Source organism: Triticum dicoccoides, chromosome 5A (genome assembly GCF_002162155.2).
Source record: "Triticum dicoccoides isolate Atlit2015 ecotype Zavitan chromosome 5A, WEW_v2.0, whole genome shotgun sequence".
NCBI classification, from domain to species: domain Eukaryota; kingdom Viridiplantae; phylum Streptophyta; class Magnoliopsida; order Poales; family Poaceae; genus Triticum; species Triticum dicoccoides.
The window spans coordinates 177,691,509-177,709,776 of record NC_041388.1 but is presented as its reverse complement, the minus strand read 5'-3'; positions in this window follow the sequence as shown (position 1 = coordinate 177,709,776).

The following is an 18,268-nucleotide window of genomic DNA, read 5'->3' as shown; positions in this document are numbered from 1 at the left end:
CGATTTCGCGGGACGCTTGGCCCTGTCTGGCCACTCATCTTCGTCCTCTTCGGCGTCGGGGGAGTAGTCCGGCGGAGGGGTCTTCCTCTTCCTAGACCCCTCGGCCTCCCCCATTGGGGCGGCCTTCCTCTTCTTTCCTCCCCCCGCTAGAGGGGGAGAGGTTTCTTCTTCCTCCTCATCGTTTTCACGGGAGGAGGGCGTCTCGGAATCGTCGGATGATGAGTCCGACACCACCACATTACGGGTACTCTTTCGAGTCCCTGTGGCCTTCTTCTTCTTGGCCTTCTTCTCCGGCACCACATAAGGCGCCGGAACCAGCAGCTTCACTAGGAGAGCAAGGGCTAGGTCTTCGGGCAAGGGAGCCGGACAGTGAATCGATCCGGACTGTGCCTGCCAAGCCTGTCAAAGGTGAGGGAGTTTAGATCCCGCATAGAGTCAAACTATGAAAAAACTTAACATCCTGTAAAAGGTGAAAATAGCTTACCTCGCTAGCGTGACGCCGCGAGCTGTATCCGCGGTCCTCGGAAGCGGATGTGGGAGCCTTGGCGCCTTTGGTTAGCACCTTCCAGACGTCTTCATACGTCATGTCGAAGAGCCTGTTAAGGGCTTGGTGTTGCGCCGGGTCGAACTCCCACAGATTAAAGTCCTGTTGTTGACACGGGAGGATCCGGCGGACGAGCATAACCTGGACAACATTGACGAGCTTGATCGGCTTGCTCACCAGGGACTGGATGCATGTCCGCAGTCCGGTCACCTCTTTTTCGTCGCCCCACGACAGGCCCGTCTCTTTCCAGGACATAAGCCGCGTGGGGGTCCGGATCGGAACTCGGGGGCTGCGATCCATTTCGGATCACGCGGCTCGGTGATGTAAAACCACCACGATTGCCACCCCTTCAGGGTCTCTACGAAGGAGCCCTCGAGCCATAGGACGTTGGCCATCTTGCCCGCCATGGCGCCTCCGCACTCCGCATGGCTGCTGCGCACCACCTTGGGCTTGACGTTGAAGGTCTTGAGCCAGAGGCCAAAATGGGGGCGGATGCGGAGGAAAGCCTCGCACACGACGATAAACGCTGAGATGTTGAGGACGAAGTTCGGGGCCAGATCGTGGAAATCCAGGCCATAGTAAAACATGAGCCCCAGACAAATGGGTGGAGTGGAAAACCCAGTCCGCGGAGGAGGTGGGGAAGGAATACTACCCTCTCATGGGGCCTTGGGGTGGGGAGAAGCTGCCCCTCCTCGGGAAGCCGGTGCGCGATGTCTTTGGACAAGTATCCGGCCTTCCTTAGCTTTTTGACATGGACCTCCGTGACGGAGGAGACCATCCACTTGCCTCCCGCTCCGGACATTGCTGGAGAAGGTTGAGGTGGGAAGTGCGGGCTTGGGCGCTGGAGCTCGAGTGCGCAGGAGATGGATAGGCAAAGGGGGAAGAAGGCGTAGGTAAAAAGGTGGATCCTTATCCCCTTACATGGGCGGATGCGGTTGTGCGTCCCCACCAGCCTAGTAAAACTCGCTTGCCTCCCGAGCGTCGTGATAAATGGCGCGGTTGGGTTACCCATGTCCGTATTGATGAGAATCCCGTAAAGGGGGTACACGATCTCTGCTTTGACAAGACGTGCCAAGGAAACCGCCTTGCAAAACATGCTGAGGTGGAAAAGTAAAAACGATTCGAGTAAAGGACTTGGCCGTAGTGCGATGACGCACTGCGGAGTACGTTAGCAGATTTGATTTGTGTTAATATTATTCTCTCTATGGCAATATGTGGAAGCTTATTTTGCAGAGCCGGACACTACTCTTGGTCTTTACAATCTTCTATGAAGGACTTGGAGGAGGAACCCGCCTTGCAATGCCGAAGACAATTTGCGTGCCGGACTCGTCGTCATTGAAGCCTGGTTCAGGGCTACTGAGGGAGTCCTGGATTAGGGGGTGTTCGGGTAGCCGAACTATACCTTCAGCCGGACTCCTGGACTATGAAGATACAGGATTGAAGACTTCGTCCCGTGTCCGGATGGGACTTTCCTTGGCGTGGAAGGCAAGCTTGGCGATGCGGATATTCAAGATCTCCAACCATTGTAACCGATTTTATGTAACCCGAACCCTATCCGGTGTCTATATAAACCGGAGGGTTGTAGTTCGTAGGCAATCAACTCCATATACAACAATCATACCATAGGCTAGCTTCTAGGGTTTAGCCTCCTTGATCTCGTGGTAGATCTACTCTTGTACTACCCATATCATCAATATTAATCAAGCAGGACGTAGGGTTTTACCTCCATCAAGAGGGCCCGAACCTGGGTAAAACATCATGTTCCCTGCCTCCTGTTACCATCCAGCCTAGACGCACAGTTCGGGACCCCCTACCCGAGATCTGACGGTTTTGACACCGGCAGTCATCTTTATTTGAACCCCCCCGGGCCAGTGCTTGTCTAAGTGTTGGTCCAAAACAGAGCCACTTGCGGCGCCACCTCGGGGAAACTTGAGGGCTGGTTTTAGCTGTATGTAGTGTTCATCCAGTGTTGCCCTGAGAACGAGATATGTGCAGCTCCTATCAGGTTGTCGGCGCATCGAGCGGTCTTGCTGGACTTGTTTTACCAGTGTCGAGGATGTCTTGTAACCGGGATTCCGAGACTGATTGGGTCTTCCCGCTAGAAGGAATATCCTTCGTTGACCGTGAGAGCTTGTGATGGGCTAAGTTGGGACACCCCTGCAGGGATTTGAACTTTCGAAAGCCGTGCCCACGGTTATGGGCAGATGGGAATTTCTTAATGTCCGGTTTTAGAAAACCTGAAGTTGACCTTAATTAAAATACATCAACCGCGTGTGTAATCGTGATGGTCTCTTCTCGGCGGAGTCCGGGAAGTGAACACGGTGTTGGAGTTATGCTTGACGTAGGTTGTTGTAGGATCACTTCTTGATCATAGATTTTCGACTGTGCTTTTGCCTTCTCTTCTCGCTCTCATTTGCGTATGTTAGCCACCATATATGCTAGTCGCTTGCTGCAGCTCCACCTCATACCTTTACCTTACCCATAAGCTTAGATAGTCTTGATCGCGAGGGTGTGAGATTGCTGAGTCCCCATGACTCACAGATACTTCCAAAACCATCTTGCAGGTGCCGATGAGTCCATGTAGATGATGCAACCAAGCTCAAGGAGGAGCTTGATGAAGATCTTGTCCTTTGTGTTGTTTCGTTCTAGTTGATCAGTAGTGGAGCCCAGTCGGGACGATCGGGGATCTGTGTAGCATTTGGGGTAGTCTTCTTTTATTTTGGTTCCGTAGTCGGACCTTGATTGTATCTGGTTGATGTAATGCTTTATTCATGTAATTGTGTGAAGTGGCGATTGTAAGCCAACTATGTATCTCTTTCCCTTATGTATTACATGGGTTGTGTGAAGATTACCTCACTTGCGACATTGCTTTCAATGCGGTTATGCCTCTAAGTCGTGCTTCGACACGTGGGAGATATAGCCGCATCGAGGGCGTTACACTACTGATCCATATAACTCGTCAGATTACTCACCCGTACATCCTTTACATACTGATCTGTGGCTCTGTCTAGACCATCTTGAGCAGCACGAAAGTACGCTTCTCCAGAGTTGAAGGCGTCAAACGCCTCTGGTGAAAAACAAGCGTCCCGGAGTACGGCCCGGTGGCGCCTATGATTCATAGCGCTCTCCACTTCTGAGTTTGTAGCGGATAATCTATCTGCATCCTCTGTCAAGGGATTATTCGGCGCCTGCCTCATATCGGCTTCTGCCTCCGTGTCCAGTCCTGGTGCCTGACTGGTGGAAGCACGATCGGCGACATCGCCGGACATATTCCGGTGAGCGTTTTTTCTGTTAAAGAAACATGGGCGTCATTATACTTTGAAAAAAGACAACCACGGAGCGGGGTTTGTTGTACCTTGCGCCAGCGTCTCCGCCCTAACCGCCTTCCTTTTTGGCCTACCCCGCCTTGATGCCTCCTGTTGGCGCGTTATTGCAGGGCGTCCTGAATGCTTTCCCTGTTAAAAAGGCCATGAATATGATGGGTGAGGTGTCTAAAAGGGGATCCTACTTTTTGAGTTGGGACTTTTCGGTTTTTCTTACATGTGATGCGGGGAGCAGTCCGGGGTAGTCGGCCGTAATGGCCACCATGGCGTCGTCGCAGCTTAATGGATAGAACTGCCTGTTTACCAGCTCCACGGAAATAACTGGATCTTCTTCGAGTCCTGAGTCGAGGGCCCGGTCCGGGTCCTCCGGCTGTGGAGAAGGGCTGCTGACCTCCCTTATGGCCTTTCACAGTTCCTGCCGTAAATTGGCAAGGTGAATACTTATAACGAAAAATGCGGGAAGGTGGAAGTAAAGGGATATAGCTTACCCAACTCAGAGGATTGTACATGGAGAATCCGTCCCATGGCTTGATGCGGGCGAACTCCTCCTCCTCTCCCTTGAATAGTTCAGACAGGATTCTGGTTAATGCGGCAGCATCGCCCGGACCCTTACGCCCATAGAGGGTGGCGTCATCCTCTTCGTTGAAACACCACAAGGGGTGCCCACGGTATTGAAGTGGTTGCACTCCCCGCATTATGCAAATTGACATAACTTCGGTTATTGTCAATCCTGACTGAGCCAGTGCCTTAATCCGGTTCATCAGATAAAGGACTTCTCTGTCATCTTCCACCCGGGGGCTCCGTGGGCGACAACTCTGGCGCTTCTTCAGAGGAGTATTGCTGAACTCAGGAAGACCCCGCTGAACAGGGTCCGGAAGGGGAACGTCGTCCATATAAAACCATTCTGAAGGCCAGTCTTCGGACGGCTTCTTCGGGGTACCGGGCAGATATCCGGTATCGGTGATGCGCCATACTTCAGCTCCGCCCACTTGATAAAGTGATTCCCTCTGTGTGCGAGGGACAAGGCAAAATAGCCTTTTCCATAGCTCGAAGTGAGCCTCGCAGCCCAGGAACAACTCACAGACGGCAACGTAGCCGGAGATGTGTAGGATGGAGGCAAGGGTGAGATTGTGTAGTTGGAGGCCGTAGAACTCCAGGAGCCCGCGGCGGAACGGATGAATTGGAAATCCTAGTCCCCTTAGTAAGTAAGGAACAAAGCAAACCTGTTCCCCCATGGAGGGACAGGGAAAGCTCTCCACTTGCCCCCCGCCATTGTAGGTGGCGAGCCCGGCTAGAACGGGCACCATGTATGCCGGAGGAAGAAATCCTTTGGTCTGCAGCTCGACCAATCGACTATGTGGGACTGAACACCTCTCCCAATCACCAAGCTTAGGGCTACAAGGGCGGGAGGAGGAGCTGCGGAGGTCGGCCATGCTGGAATGGATCTTTCCGAAATGCGCTCTGATGGATTCTCGCTGAGAGGAGGATGGTGTGGATCGGATCTAAGAATCCCAATCCCTTTAATAGACAATTTATTTATCTAGCTAGGGGGTGAATGAAAAAAACGCCCTGACGCCTCGTATTCGTCGATGCATGAGACATTGCCCTTATTGGGCACAGAAGCCAACACGATCAACATTTATGGGGTCGGATACTATTTACGAACACTTGGAAGTTGGAGAAGAACCCACCTTGCAATGCCGAAGACAATACTGCGTGCCGGACTCATCGTCATTGAAGCCTAGTTCAGGGGCTACTGAGGGAGTACTGGATTAGGGGGTCTCCGGACAGCCGGACTATCTCCACTAGCCGGACTGTTAGACTATGAAGATACAGGATTGAAGACTTCGTCTCGTGTCCGGATGGGACTCTACTTGGCATGGAAGGCAAGCTAGGCGATACGGATATGTATATCTCCTCCTTTGTAACCGACCTTGTGTAACCCTAACCTCTCCGGTGCCTATATAAACCAGAGGGATTTAGTCCGTAGGACAACATACAATCATACCATAGGCTAGCTTCTAGGGTTTAGCCTCTCTGATCTCGTGGTAGATCTACTCTTTTACTACACATATCATCAATATTAATCAACCAGGACGTAGGGTTTTACCTCCATCAAGAGGGCCCGAACCTGGGTAAAACATTGTGTCCCCTGCCTCCTGTTACCATCTGGCCTAGACGCATAGTTCGGGACCCCCTACCCGAGATCCGCCGGTTTTTACACCGACACTAGCCTCCTCCGGTGTCTATATAAGCCAGAGGGTTTTAGTCCGTAGGACAACATACAATCATACCATAGGCTAGCTTCTAGGGTTTAGCCTCTCTGATCTCGTGGTAGATCTACTCTTGTACTACTCATATTATCAAGAACAATCAAGCAGGACGTAGGGTTTTACCTCCATTAGGAGGGCCCGAACCTGGGTAAAACATCGTGTCCCCTACCTCCTGTTACCATCCGCCTTAGACGCACAGTTCGGGACCCCCTACCCGAGGTCCGCCGGTTTTGACACCGACAGTGGTGCTCTCTGATGTTTTCAGGGTACGTAGGTATATATAGGAGGAAGAAGTAGGTCGGTGGAGCCACGAGGGGCCCACGAGGGTGGAGGGTGCGCCCAGGGGGGTAGGCGCGCCCCCTGCCTCGTGGCTTCCTCGTTGGTTGCTTGACGTCCACTCCAAGTCCTCTGGATCATGTTTGTTCCAAAAATTACGCTCCCGAAGGTTTCATTCCATTTGGACTCCGTTTGATATTCTTTTTTCGCGAAACACTGAAATAGGCAAAAAATAGCAATTTGGGTTGGGCCTCCGGTTAATAGGTTAGTCCCAAAAATAATATAAAAGTGTATAAATAAGCCCATTAAACATTCAAAACATAATATATAATAGCATGGAACAATCAAAAATTATAGATACATTGGAGACGTATCAAGCATCCCCAAGCTTAATTCTTGCTCGTCCTCGAGTAGGTGAATGATAAAAGCAGAATTTTTGATGTGGAATGCTTCCTAACATATTTCTCATTGTAATTTTCTTTATTGTGGCATGAATGTTCAGATCCGAAATATTCAAGATAAAAGTTTAATATTGACATAAAACTAATAATACTTCAAGCATACTTACTAAGCAATCATGTCTTCTCAAAATAACATGGCCAAAGAAAGTTATCCCTACAAAATCATATAGTCTGGCTATGCTCTATCTTCATCACACTAAATATTAAATCATGCACAACCCCGATGAAAAGCCAAGCAATTGTTTCATACTTTTGATGTTCTCAAACTTTTTCAACTTTCACGCAATACATGAGCATCAGCTATGGACATAGCACTATAGGTGGAATTGAATGGTGGTTGTGGAGAAGACAAAAAAGAGAAGATAGTCTCACATCAACTAGGCATATCAACAGGCTATGGAGATGCCCATCAATAGATATCAATGTGAATGAGTAGGGATTGTCATGCAACGGATGCACTAGAGCTATAAGTGTATGAAAGCTCAACAAAAGAAACTAAGTGGGTGTGCATCCAACTTGCTTGCTCACGAAGACCTAGGGCAATTTGAGGAAGCCCACCATTGGAATATACAAGCCAAGTTCTATAATGTAAAATTCCCACTAGTTTATGAAAGTGACAACATAGGAGACTCTCTATCATGAAGATCATGGTGCTACTTTGAAGCACAAGTGTGGAAAAAGGATAGTAACATTGTCCCTTATCTCTTTTCCTCTCATTTTTTTATTTGGGCCGTCTTTCCCTTTTTTTCTTTTGGCCATTTTTTTTCGTCCGAAGTCTCATCTCGACTTGTGGGGGAATCATAGTCTCCATCATCCTTTCCTCACTGGGACAATGCTCTAATAATGATGATCATCACACTTCTTTTTACTTTACAACTCAAGAATTACAACTCAATACTTAGAACAAAATGTGACTCTATGTGAATGCCTCTGGCGGTGTATCGGGATATGCAATGAATCAAGAGTGACATGTATGAAGAAATTATGAATGGTGGCTTTGCCACAAATACGATGTCAACTACATGATCATGCATGGCAATATGACAATGATGAAGCGTGTTATAACAAACGGAACGGTGCAAAGTTGCATGGCAATATATCTCGGAATGGCTATGGAAATGCCATAATAGGTAGGTATGGTGGCTTTTTTTAGGAAGGTATATGGTGGGTGTATGATACCGACGAAAAGTGCGCGGTAATAGAGAGGCTAGCAAATGTGAAAGGGTCAGAGTGTGTATAATCCATGGAATCAACATTAGTCATAAAGAACTCACATACTTATTGCAAAAAAACTATTAGTTATTGAAGCAAAGTACTACGCGCATGCTCCTAGGGGGATAGATTGGTAGGAAAAGACCATCGCTCGTCCCCGACCGCCACTCATAAGGAAGACAATCAATAACTAAATCATGCTCCGACTTCATCACATAACGGTTCACCATACGTGCATGCTATGGGAATCACAAACTTCAAAACAATTATTTCTCAAATTCATAACTACTCAACTAGCATGACTCTAATATCACCATCTCCATATCTCAAAACAATTATCAAGTATCAAACTTCTCATAGCATTCAATGCACTTATATGAAAGTTTTTATTATGCCTAAAAGAAAACTACCATGCTGTTGTAAAGGTCTCTCAAAATAATATAAGTGAATCATGAGAGATCAATTATTTCTATAAAGTAAAACCACCACCGTGCTCTAAATGATATACGTGAAGCACTAGAGCAAAAACTATATAGCTCAAAAGATATAAGTGAAGCACATAGAGTATTATAATAAATTCCGATTCATGTGTGTGTCTCTCAAAAGGTGTGTACATCAAGGATGATTGTGGGAAACTAAAAAGAAAAGACTCAAATCATACAAGACGCTCCAAGCAAAACACATATCATGTGGTGAATAAAAATATAGCTCCAAGTAAAGTTACCGATGAACGAAGACAAAAGAGAGGATGCCTTCCAGGGCATCCCCAAGCTTAGGCTTTTTGGTGTCCTTGGATTTTACCTTGGGGTGCCTTGGTCATCCCCAAGCTTAGGCTCTTGCCACTCCTTGTTCCATAACCCATCAAATCTGTACCCAAAACTTGAAAACTTCACAACACAAAACTTAACAGAAAATCTCATGAGCTCCGTTAGCGAAAGAAAAGAAAACACCACTTCAAGGTACTGTAATGAACTCATTCTTTATTTATATTGGTGTTAAACCTACTGTATTCCAACTTATCTATGGCTTATAAACTCCATTACTAGCCATAGATTCATCAAAATAAGCAAACAACAAACGAAAAACAGAATCTGTCAAAAACAGAACAGTTTGTAATAATCTGTATCAAACACATACTTCTAGAACCCCAAAAATTCTAAAATAAATTGTTTGACGAGAGGAATTTAGCTATTAATCATCTGAAAAAAGAATTAACTAAATATAACTCCAATAAAAAAATGACAGCAATTCTCGCGAGCGCTAAAGTTTCTGTTTTTTACAGCAAGATCAAAAAGACTTTCCCCAAGTCTTCCCAACGGTTCTACTTGGCACAAACACTAATTAAACACAAAAAACACAACAAAAACAGAGGCTAGATAAATTATTTATTACTAAACAGGAACAAAAAGCAAGGAATAAAAATAAAATTGGGTTGCCTCCCAACAAGCGCTATCGTTTAACGCCCCTAGCTAGTTATAAAAGCGAGGATATATCTAGGTATTGCCATATTATGTATTGGGAAAGAAAAGAGAAAATTTCTTATCTATAGCATTTATATTTCTATTTTGAGAAAGCACGTGGCCATTAATGGTAGAAAAAATATTAAGCACGCTTCGTAAATTTGCATCTAAGCCAGCCTTCATCTCTTTGATAATTTCGTTTTGGTAAAAGCACAAAAGAGAGGTGGATTCAACTTTCTCACTCATGGGGTGCCCAAATATAGTTTTCATCTTTTCATAGGTATCTATGGGATCTCCTTCAAGAAAACCCTCTTCAAAAATAGAATCTAAAACTTGCTTGAATGAAGCGGGCAGCCCAACATAAAAGCTTTTTAAGTATATCTCAATTTGATATTGGGGCACATAGCTAGCTTGGATCCTCAAAAGCCTATCCCAAGCATCTTTCAAAGATTCATAAAGTAAATAACAAAAAATTTCGGGATCATCTTCATCGAAATTATTCAAAACCTCATTGATAACCCCGGTAGGTCTTTCCATAGCATCATTATTTATGAGCTTAGAGAGGACAGAGGGAGTATCCAAAGTAAAACCCTGGAGAGAGCCTTTAGACCTTTTTGATTTTGCCACGGCACAAAGAAAACAACGGGAGAGAAGTGAATAAAACGGCAAGGGTGAAGTGGGGGAGAGGAAAACTAGAGGCAAATGGCAAATAATGTAATGCGAAGGGTAAGAGTTGTGATGGGTACGTACTTGGTATGTCTTGACTTACCATAGATCTCCCCGGCAATGGCGCCAGAAATCCTTCTTGATACCTCTTGAGCATGCGTTGGTTTTCCCTTGAAGAGGAAAGGGTGATGCAGCAAAGCAGCGTAAGTATTTCCCTCAGTTTTTGAGAACCAAGGTATCAATCCAGTAGGAGACCATGTGCGACTCACCTCGTACCTACACAAACAAATAAGAACCTCGCAACCAACGCGATAAAGGGGTTGTCAATCCCTTCACGGCCACTTGCAAGAGTGAGATCTGATAGAGATAATAATAATAAGATAAATATTTTTGGTATTTTTATGATATAAATTGAAAGTAAAGATTGCAAAATAAAATAGATTGGAAACTTGTATGATGGAAAATAGACCCGGGGGCCATAGGTTTCACTAGTGGCTTCTCTCAAGATAGCATAAGTATTACGATGGGTGAACAAATTACTGTCGAGCAATTGATAGAATTGATCATAGTTATGAGAATATCTAGGTATGATCATGTATATAGGCATCACATCCGTGACAAGTAGACCGACTCCTGCCTGCGTCTACTACTATTACTCCACACATCAACCGCTATCCAGCATGCATCTAGAGTATTAAGTTCATAAGAATGGAGTAACGCTTTAAGCAAGATGACATGATGTAGAGGGATAAACTCATGCAATATGATATAAACCCCATCTTTTTATCCTCGATGGCAACAGTACCATACGCGTCGCTTCCCCTACTGTCACTGGGATCGAGCAAGATTGAACCCAAAGCTAAGAACTTCTCCCATTGCAAGAAAGATCAATCTAGTAGGCCAAACCAAACTGATAATTCAAAGAGACTTGCAAAGATAACCAATCATACATAAAAGAATTCAGAGAAGATTCAAATATTGTTCATAGATAATCTTGATCATAAACCCACAATTCATCGGATCTCGACAAACACACCACAAAAGAAGATTACATCGAATAGATCTCCAAGAGAATCGAGGAGAACTTTGTATTGAGATCCAAAGATAGAGAAAAATCCACCTAGCTAATAACTATGGACCCAAAGGTCTGAGGTAAACTACGCACACAACATCGGAGAGGCTATGGTGTTCATGTAGAAGCCCTCCATGATCAATGCTCCCTCCGGCGGAGCGCCGGAAAAGGCCCCACGATGGGATCTCACGGGTAGAGAAGGTTGCGGCGGTGGAATTAGGTTTTCGTGGTGCTCTCTAATGTTTTCAGGGTACGTAGGTATATATAGGAGGAAGAAGTAGGTCGGTGGAGCCACGAGGGGCCCATGAGGGTGGAGGGAGCGCCTAGGGGGTAGGCTCTCCCCCTGCCTCATGGCTTCCTCGTCGGTTGCTTGACGTCCACTCCAAGTCCTCTGGATCACGTTTGTTCCAAAAATCACGCTCTCGAAGGTTTCATTATGTTTGGACTCCATTTGATATTCTTTTTCTGCAGAACACTGAAATAGGCAAAAACGACAATTTGGGCTGGGCCTCCGGTTAATAGATTAGTCCCAAAAATAATATAAAAGTGTATAAATAAGCCCATTAAACATCCAAAACACAATATATAATAGCATGGAACAATAAAAAAATTATAGATACATTGGAGACGTATCAGTTGTTCTTACTTGAACAAACCTCTTACTTATGATTAATCCTCCTGCAAGCATCCGCAACTACGAGAAAAGTATTAAGAATAAATTCTAACTATAGCATTAAACTTTTGGATCCAATCGGTCCCTTACGGAATAGCGCATAAACTGGGGTTTAAGCTTCTGTCACTCTTGCAACCCATCATCTAATTGCTACTCCACAATGCATTCCCTTAGGCCCAAATATGGTGAAGTTTCATGTAGTCGACGTTCACATGACACCACTAAGGGAATCACAACATACATACTATCAAAATATCGAACACATATCAAATTCACATGATTACTTGCAATTTGATTTCTCTCGTGACCTCAAGAACAAAGGTAACTACTCGCAAATGATAAACATGCTCGGCGCTCTGTCCCGAAAGTCCTCCCCTTATTTTTTTTCTAGGTCAAAACAACCTATATACCAGAAGTTGGTCACCGGAGGTGGGCCTGTGTCAGCACAATCCACCAGGGCGTGCCTGGGCTCCCTGGTGCGCCCAGGTGGGTTGTGCCCACCTGGTGGGCCCCTCTGGTAGTTATTTGCTCCAATAATTCTTAAATATTCCATAAAAAACTCCGTGAAGTTTCAGCTTGTTTGGAGTTGTGCAGAATAGGTAGCCTGACGTAGCTTTTCCAGGTCCAGGTTTCCAGCTGCCAGAATTCTCCCTCTTGGTGTGTATCTTGCAAATTATGAGAGAAAAGGCATTAGAATTACTCCAAAAAGCATTATTATCGATAAAAACATCATAAATAACAATAAGAAAACATGATGCAAAATGGACGTATCAACTCCCCCAAGCTTAGTCCTCGCTTGTCCTCAAGCGAAAACCGAAATCGAAAAACATGTCCTCATGCTTTGAGAGAGAGGTCTCGATAAAAACAAAATACGGACATAGAAGCATCATGTTGATTATTGTAAGTGCATCTAGTTCCACCCCTAGTTGGTTTTGGAGTATTGACGACAAACCTGGTTAAGGGACTAATGTGTTTGTTAGAATTGCAGGATAACACAGGTAGTAGTCCCTCATTGATTCGGTTTTCCTACCGGAGATGACCCCTAAAAATGTATGAAGACATTGAAGACAAAGGTGGTATGTGAAGATATTCAAATTGAAGACTATGACAAGAGAAGACATTGAGGGAAGACTATGGAGCACGAAGACTTAGTTGTTTCGTTGTTTCCTTTTCTTCTTTGTTGAGTCATAGGAACCATCATACTGTTAAGTGGGGTCCCAGTGAACAAAGTCAGAGTAACTGAAGTGATGCTTAACCAAAATCCTATGTCTTCAAGCGAAGACAATGAGAGCAAATCTTATCCAGAGCTGGATGAGTCAGCTTTACTTGTAGCCCAAGTAAAGTTTCCGCGTGTGTTTGAAATCTTACTGTTGGAACACGTGTCAGTTCCTTAGTGACCCAGGGTCATTTCGGACAAATCAGGTTTGGTTGCCTAGTGGCTATAAATAGCCCACCCCTACACCATAAATTGGTTGGCTGCTCAGAGTTAGTGCACGACTTTTGTCGTTTGAGAGAAACCCACCTCAAAGCCTTTGAGAGAGAAATCCTTGCGAGGACAAAGCCCTAAACACCCAGAGCCAAAGAGTGTTAGGCATCACTGAAGTCTTCCTGTCTGTGTGATCTAAAGACTTGTTACACTTGTGGACTGTGAATCCTCCAGCCGGTCAGGCGTCGCATTCTGAGCATCCAATTGTCATTGTGGATCGCCAGTGAACGAAGTCTGTGAAGGTTTGGAAGTCTCCCTTGAAGACTTACTAGAGTGATTGGCGGGGACTAGGTGTCCTTAGCTCAAGGGGAATAAGGTGAAGACACGGTCTTCTGAGTTAAATCTCAGCCTCCCTAACCAGACGTACAATTGTCACAGCAACTGAAACTGGTCCAACAAATCATTGTCTTCAATGAGCAACTGGTTCTATCCTCTCCATCTCTTTATTTACAGTCGGTCCTTGTGAAGTCATTGCCTATTTGCATTATCTATTTATCTTCACTGTGTGACTGCTTGCTCTGATTGGCTTCATACTGTATTCCATCCTGATCCATACTGCCTAGCTACTATTAGTCTTTGTGCTTTCACTTCATTGAATACTTGACTATGGCTTGCCTAGTGTAGTCTACTCTCCGCTGCATGTTAATAGGTTCATTTATATCAATTGTCTTAGAAACTTCCATGCTTTGAAGACTTTCATTAAAATCGCCTATTCACCCCCCCCTCTAGTCGATAGCTAGCACTTTCAATTGGTATCAGAGCAAGGTACTCCCTTGTTCTGTGTGATTCGGTTTAACCACCTGGAGTTTTAGCTATGTCGACTGCAAGGATAATCAAAGTCTCCGCAGTGTGCCCCGTCTTTGATGGAACGGAATATCCCTACTGGAAGAATAAGATGCGCATGCATCTTGAAGCCATTGATGTCGACCTCTGGTATGTCGTCAAGAATGGCGTCCCCAAGGCTGGTGAAGGTGTCGCCGCTGCTGATGTCAATAAGTTCATTCAACTGGACTCCACTGCCAAAAACATCATCTGTGGTCATCTGACCAAAGGGCAGTATGGCCGTGTGAGTGCTCTGGAAACGTCTAAGCTAGTCTGGGGCTGGCTCTCCGAGGTCAACGAAGGCGTCTCAACCCAGAGAGATCAAAGGATCAGTGTCCTTCGCAACCTCTTCAACCACTTCAAGAGAAACGACAATGAGAATTTTCAGCTCACGTTTAATCGCCTTACTGACATCACAAATGAGCTCCAACCTCTCGGCGCTACTGAGATCACCAAGCATGAAATCGTCAAGACACTCCTGAGATCACTTGACAGCTCGTTTGACACCCTAGCCCTGATGATTCAAGAATGCCCTGACTTCAAGAGACTCGATCCGTCTGACATACTTGAAAGGCTCAACACACATGAGTTTCAGCTTTATGAGAAAAGAGATATCTACGGTCTCAACTATGGCCGAACTCATGCCTTGAAGGCAAAAGATGTTTCCTCGTCTGAAGAAGATTCTGACTGCAGTTCTGATGATCCTGAAGAGATTGGAAGGGAGCTTGCTATGCTTGTGAAGAAGTTCAAAAAATTCACCAAGAAGAAAGGATTCAGAAAGTCTTCACGATCCAGCTCAAGGAATGATGAAGCTTCTGCTCATGACTACAAGAAGAGAACATGCCACAAGTGCAAGAAACCTGGTCACAACATCTCTGAGTGTCCGCAGTGGGACAATGAGAACAAGAAGAAGAAGAAGAGCAAGGAATATGATTCTGATGACAAGAAGAAGAAGAAATACTCAAAGTCTTCTTCCAAGTCTTCCTCAAAATCTTCATCACACAAGAAGAGCTCATCTGGCAAGGCTCGTGCGTTTGTTGGCAAGGAAATGGATTCAGAGGAGGAGTCTGCTTCTGAGGAGGCAGAGGTGGAGTCTGAGGAGGAATCTGATTCTGGCGTTGCAAGTCTGGCTATAGCCTATGTTGCCAAGTCCATGTTCAACACTGAAGACAATGACTTCGTCACCGACGCTGATGATAAGGACAAGGACAACTCCGCTCCCACCTATTGCTTCATGGCACGTGGTGCCAAGGTAAACTCACGCAATACTCACTATCAAACATCAAGTGAAGATGACTCTTATTGTAATTCCAAACCCAGCTACAAAACACTTGCTAAAATTGCAACTGAACAACAGAAAGCTATGGAACATATTCAAAAACTGTTAGACAAAAGCGATGACATGTTGGATGCTGAAATGACTCTATCTCAGTCGTTAATTGAAGACATAAAAAATCTTCATGTTAAGTATGAGGAACTTGAAAGTCGTCATGAAATGCTCTCAACAACTCATGAAAAGCTTCAAAAGGAAAACGAGTCATGAGAGCGGCTCATGAAGATCTTCAAAAGGAAAACGGGTCACTTCGCGCCGAACAGATCAGTCTCGCTCAGGAAGGATTTGAACCACCATGTCTTAAATGCCTTGAGCGTGATAACGCTACTTCTGTTGCTGGATGTTCTACTGCTACTACTGTTGCAATATCTTTAACTGTTGATGTGGTAACTAACCCCTCTGCTGAGGATGCCACTGCCATTGCTGATGAAAATTCTAGGTTGAAGACATTGCTTGAAACAGGGATGTACAAAAGTCTCAAAGGGCATCAGACACTATGTGATGTCCTCAAAAGGCAGATTCTGAGCCGAAACCCTAGGAAAGAGGGTGTTGGGTTCGAAAGGAAAATAAATGTTGATGGCTCTTACTGGAAGCCTAAGAAGTACCCCAAAACCACATGGGTTGCTGCAAAGGAACCTTCAGTGGATCCATCTACCCTATCTGGCTTCACTTGTGCTAATCATATTGTCATTGATGAATCCTTTGATGAAAACTATAAACTATTTAAGAATCAGAATGGTGAAGTGTTTGCCAGGTATATTGGTACTAACTGCAGGAATGGGCCACTTATGAAGAAAGTCTGGGTGCCCAAAAAGTGACTGGAGAATCTTCATGTGAATGTCGTCATGACATCACAAGGGAAGAAGACAAACCCTAGACCACAGGCTTCATATGGTCCAAAGGATTCATACAGATAGAGGACTCACCTGAGTCGCACTAACACAAATGTTTTGCAGGGAAACCATACTCAGGCCTATGAATATGAGTGTGTTTCATCAAATCGCCATGTTCATAAGACCCAGAACTACTCTGCTTATTCTTATGAGTACTATTCTCCACCTGCAAGACTATTTGCTAGGGCTCCAAAGCCAAAGTTCTCAGATGCTGCACTTAGACTCATTGCTTCGAAGCCACCCTTGAAGATGTGGGTGGCTAAGAAAGCTTAACTCTCTTTTGCAGGGAAAGGTCTCCAACCGAAAATCAAATGCGTCTGAAGCTATTGCTGGGGACCTAAAACATCTTGTAGGGCGCAAGATCAAATGCCCAAATGGTCTTATTATATATTTTGTTCCTAAGTTGCTTGCTACTTGTCCTATCAGTCCTAACCTCGATCTAAGATTTAATAATCCTCTTGCTCGTCAAATGTTTATGCTTCACAATGCTCTTCGTGAAGCCTATCCCCCTAACTGCACTGTAGGGTATGACACCAGCTGCTTCAGAATGGATTATTGATAGTGGATGTACTAATCACATGACTGGCAAATGAAGTCTTCTCATGGACTCAACCCTACGTCCATCTGACAAAAGTCACATCACATTTGCTGATACTGGTAAAAGCAAGGTATTGGGTCTAGGTAGAGTTGCAATCTCAAAGGATCAGCACATGGATAGAGTGATGCTTGTTGAATCCCTTGGTTTCAACTTAATGTATGTCTCAATGCTTTGCGATTTGAACACGATTGTGATATTTGGAAAATATCGTTGCCTTGTTCTAATGGAATCTGACAAGTCTCTAGTCTTTGAAGGGTATCGGAATGATGATTTGTACATGGTAGATTTCTCAGCAGGACCACAGCTTGTCGTATGTCTTCTTACAATAGCTTCAGAATGCTGGCTCTGGCATCGGAGGCTAGGGCATGCTGGCATGAGGAACCTGCATACTCTTGCAAAGAAGAAGCACGTCATAGGCATCGAGGGTGTCAAGTTCAAGAAGGATCACTTATGCGGTGCCTGCGAAGCTGGAAAGATGACGAGGTCCAAGCATCCCTCGAAGACAATCATGACAACGACTCAACCCTTCGAACTGCTGCACATGGACCTCTTCGGCCCTACTCACTATTCTACCCTTACTACTACTGCTTGTCTCTATGGCTTCATCATTGTTGATGATTATTCAAGATATACATGGGTGCATATAATCCTCTACAAGACTGAAGTGCAGGATGTCTTCAGACGCTTCGCCAATCGAGCCATGAACAACTATGGCGTCAAGATCAAGCACATCAGAAGTAACAATGGCACTGAATTCAAGAACACCGGCCTCGACACTTATCTCGATACATTGGGCATCACTCGTGAGTTCTCAACTCCGTACACGCTGCAGCAGAATGGCATCGTGGAACGCAAGAATATAACACTCATTGAGATGGCTCGGACGATGCTCGATGAATACAAGACACCAAGAAAGTTCTGGCCTGAAGCTATTGATACTGCATGCCATGTCATCAACCATGTTTATCTTCACAAGCTTCTGAAGAAAACATCCTATGAACTCCTCACTGGTAAGAAGCCAAATGTCAATTACTTTAGAGTATTTGGTGCTAGGTGCTGGATCAAGGATCCACATCACACTTCAAAATTTGCACCGAAAGCAGATGAAGGTTTTTCTTGGTTACAAAAAGGATTCGCACTCCTACAGAGTATTCAACCTCTTTCACTATAAAGTGG